Source organism: Leopardus geoffroyi, chromosome B2, assembly GCF_018350155.1.
Source record: "Leopardus geoffroyi isolate Oge1 chromosome B2, O.geoffroyi_Oge1_pat1.0, whole genome shotgun sequence".
Taxonomy (NCBI): domain Eukaryota; kingdom Metazoa; phylum Chordata; class Mammalia; order Carnivora; family Felidae; genus Leopardus; species Leopardus geoffroyi.
The window spans coordinates 92445421-92450291 of NC_059332.1; positions in this window are offsets into that span (position 1 = coordinate 92445421).

A 4871-nucleotide genomic window follows, 5' to 3' on the forward strand; every position below is an offset into this window, starting at 1 on the left:
AAGGATCATCTTCTCATGTGTTTTTTGAAGAAATCTCTAGGAACAGGCATAAGTGTAGGTTCATACAGAGTGGTCTGGGGATTCCCAAAGATTTGATAGTTTGGGAACCTATATTATGCTAAGACAACCTTAACATTCCCCTCAGATTCACTAAACTTTAGAAAGGTTTTTTCCTAACTATAGTCTCCTAACCTCCTTTAGACTATTTACTTCAGAAAACTCACAGGTGTAAGTTCTTTCTATGCTTCTTCAAGATGTAAATACTCTGCAAGACTTTTTCCAGTTTCACTACTCAGAAATATCTTTCTCCAGGAACTAAGAGCCATGACTTAGAAATGTAATCACCAGGAAAGACAATAATCTTATTTCCCTGTCTCTGTTTGAAAGTTCGAGCCTAACATCAATAAGCACCAATTAACAAGCTAGATGGCAATTCACATTGTCCAACCTTCCCATGAAGGTCCTCTAGTACTTTGACACTAGCTCATCCCAGTGCTTAAAATCTCTGTAATGACTTTGAGTTCAATCTCCCTTATTTCCATTAACCTTGCATAAAGCCTTCCTTGCCTGTTTAACTTGCCCATTTTTTTTTGGCAATGTTGACTTTTTGAGTTACAAGAGTTATACAAGTTTGGGAACAAACCTGGTTAAGCTACAGTTAAGGATTTTTGGATACTGGGTGTAGGGGGAGGACTTGTTCTCCCAGTTAAAGACTATTGCCAATAGGTAGATTTTTCTTATTTACATGTTCAGTGAGTATCACTTCTTGAGGATGTTAGCTTTATTAAGGAGTATTGTAACACAAATATATAAGGATTTTCTATTTTCACTGTCACTGCATTTGTTACCTCTGATTGCTCGCAGCCAGATTTTCTTTTTCTCTCTCTCGTTGGCTTTTGAATTAAAATATATTTCAAATCTACAACTAATCTGAAATAAAAATCTGCTAATAATATCTCTGTGTATGCCTGAGGTTAATTTACTTAGAGAAAATTGGTGCATATATTTCCACTTCAGATAGAAAAATTATGAAAACGTATATCTCTTCATAAATTCAAAAAAATCATAAATATATATGTTTTAAAGCCATATTTATTAAAGTATAAACACAAAAAATAACACTTTTTTTAGCTGCAAAGTTCTATAATTCATAACAAATGTACATAGTCACATACCCAACCAGAAAAATCAAGAATTAGAATATTGCCATCATGGGGGAGGGAGCCAAGATGGCGGAACAGCATGGAAGTTTTTTGTGTGTCTCACATCCATGAAATACAGCCAGACCAACACTAAACCATCCTACACACCTAGAAAACTGATTGGAGAATTAACACCACAATCTGCACAACCTGAACCACAGAATTCAGCAGGTATGCAGCAGGAAGCTTCTTTTCCCGTAGAGAGAGGAAGGAGACAGGGGAGGGGGAGAAAACAGGAAAAGCACCCCTCCCCAAAAGCAGCTGGAGAGAAAGTGGAAAATTGGAAACAGCCGCAGGGACTAAACTAAAAAGGGAGAAAGGAGAAAGGAGAGGCTTTAAATTCCATTAAGACAGTAAACAAGGGGAGAGCAAAGGCTGCAACTCCACAGCTCCATACCTGGCAGTGCTCTGGTGGAAAGAGCAAATCCTCAGGAGCACAGTGGGTTTGGGGAGGTTCTCGGGCCACATGGGAAGAAGTTGTTCCACTGCTGGAAGGACATTTGGTAGAGGCTGTGAGACTACCTGGGCCCAGAAGGCCCCAGAGAATGGCCACATTCACTGGTGCTGGAACAAGGTCATTGGGGGTGAGGCCTGGTGCCAGACGTGTGTTGTGATTTTCCATAATTCCTGAGGTGCTCCTGCTACACTGTCTCAAGAACTTTTTTGGGGGGCAGGCTGGCACCTGGCCGCAGTCTCGGGGCACCGTCAGCAGTAGGGTCCAGCAAACGTTCCTGGGTGCAGCCGACATTTGGCCATTGCTTGGTGAGTCCCTCCTGCAGAGGGGTGGAACGGGTCAAAGTCACGGTCCTTCAGAAGTAAGACGCCGGGGAAAACAGCCACATCTGAGACAAAAATCAGGGAGAGGTACTGCCTGGGGCTCGGTCACAGACAGTGAAGAAGCGGGGAGTGGACAAAAGCTGAAGACAGAGGACAGGTGCACGAATGCTGATCAGGGAGAACAGAGTTCCGATATTAGAGACTGGGTAGCTGGGTGGCGCCATTTTCACCACGCATGCGGTGCATTTTCGCGCATGCACATATGCACCTAGGAGCACCACAACAATCCACCACAGTAGGCTAGCAGCGCCATCTAGTGGAGAATGGAGCTGTTACACTAAGACCCGCCCAACTGGGCCATCCTTCCTCTTCAAGAACACAAGTCTCACCGCCTGCTTACTTTATGGACTATAAAGCACTTCATAGTCTGACTTCTAGGGGAAAAGGAAGTAATTTCAGTTGTATTTCAATCTGTTAGCAGGTCCATCTATTCAATTTTCTGTTTTTCCCCCCGCTTTTTCACTTCTTTTCTTTTTCTTGGATACAATAAAGAAAAAATTCATTTTTACTTTCAATTTTTATTAAAAATATTTTCCTTAATTTCTTTACTATATTTTTTATTTTGTGTAAACTTTTTTCAAATTCTATGTTACTTCTATCATTTTATGTTAGTATACTTCAGTGTATTCACTGTTTCAAAATTTCAAATGATTTCGTTTTTTTCTGTTTCTTTTTTCTCTTTTTCATTTCTTTTCTCTTTCTTGAATACAGAAAGAGAAAAATTCATTTTTATTTTTTATTAAAATATTTTTATTTAATTTTTTCTATATTACTTTGTGTAAATTTTTTCAAATTCTATTTTATTTCCATCATTTGATTATAGTCCACTTCAGTGTATTCATTTTTTCAAATTCTCAAACAATTTCCTTTTTTCCCTTTTTTATCTAATCTGGCAAACCACTTTCAACGCGGAGACCAAAACACACCTAGGATCTAGCATCATTTATTCAATTGTGTGTGTGTGTGTGTGTGTGTGTGCTTATAATGTCAATATTTTAATATTTTTTAATTTTATTTTTTTAATTTTAATTTTTCTACATCATTAATTCCTTTTCTCCCTTCAAAATTATGAAATGAAGGAATTCACCCCAAGAGAAAAAGCAAGAAGAAATGACATCCAGGGATTTAACCAACACAGACACAAGCAAGATGTCTGAACCAGAATTTAGAATCACGATAATAAGAATACTAGCTGGAGTCAAAAATAGACTAGAATCCATTTATGCGGAGATAAAAGAAGTAAAAATGAGTCAAGATGAAATAAAAATGCTATAACTGAGCTGCAATCATGGACAGATGCTGCAGCAGCAAGGATGGATGAGGCAAAACAGAGAAACAACGTTACAGAGGACAAACTTATGGAGAATGATGAAGCAGAAAAAAGGAGGGAGATTAAGGCAAAAGAGCACGATTCAAGAATTAGAGAAATCAGTGACTCATTAAAAAGGAAAAACATCAGAATCATAGGGGTCCCAGAAGAGGAAGAGAGAGAAATAGGGGTAGAAGGGTTATGTGAGCAAATCATAGCGGAAAACCTTCCTAACCTGGGGAAAGACACAGACATCAAAATCCAGGAAGCAGAGAGGACCCCCATTAGATTCAACAATAACCAACCATCAACAAGGCATATCATAGTCAAATTCACAAAATACTCAGGCAAGGAGAGAATCATGAAAACAGCAAGGGAAAAAAAGTCCTTCACCTACAAGGGAAGACAAATCAGGTTTGCAGCAGACATATCCACAGGAACTTGGTGCCAAGGTCCAGCCCCAGCATGTCCAGGGGTTCCTGAAGGATGAATGGTGTTGGTGGAAATAACAGATGGACACAGACAACAGCAGTGTGTTAGACTGGCCACTTTATTGTGGCAAACGTGGCATCATATTTGTTAGCAATTTCCTTGTAGCATGTGTCATTTATGTTTCTCGGCATTACCTAATTCTAAAAATGTTCCTTTGTGTAATCACCCATTAAGGAACGATATAGTTATTTTCTTGTAACGTTCCCTCCTGCCCTTTTGCTTATTGATTAATTTCTTCATATTATTTTCATTATGTATCTATGTTTGTTTATAAAGCATTTGCTATTTTCATGAAAAGTCATCTATCTCTCAACACATCAAGTGGAACGTTTACAGGGATACGACTTCTTAATTGTTCCTTTGAACCATTTGCAGTACAAGAAACAAAGGTATTCACTTTGGTCTGGGGTGCCGGGAGGGAGCCAAGAGGGCCCTGGGAACCCACACTTTATGCGCTCCCAGAGAGACAATGTATACCTAGGAACTAATGAACCATTCTGTACCTTAACCCACCAGGTCCAATAATCACCTGGAATGTCTCCTGGGGCCACGTGGGCTTAGGGGTTGGAGTAACTTGTATCCATAGATACATTCCTTTGTTGCTGGAGTGGGGCTTTAGAACCCATTTGTCCCCTCCTTGGCTGGGAAATATATGGGGCTATCCTTCCTTTACATAGAGAAGTCTGTATAGGGGGTGGCAAGGGCTGGATGTAGGGCCGCATAATTTCCCTGTGGAATCTTATTTATTTCCCCAGTGGTTCTTTTCCCGGGAGGCCTGTTGTGGGCAATTCCCCAACTGACAAATCCTCAGGTACTTTCATTGGTAGGGGGGCTGCCCTGACCAATGCTAAGGCCAAATTACATAAAAGCAGGAATACAAGAAGCTTCACTTTCGATGGGCTGCCATGCAGTCCCGGTCCGTCCACCGCCGGGCCCTGCCATCAGGCTGGTTGGAAAGCTTGGCTTCTGGCAACTTGGTAGGCTGGAAAGGAGTGGCAGGATATATTCAATGTGCTGAACCAGAAAAACAT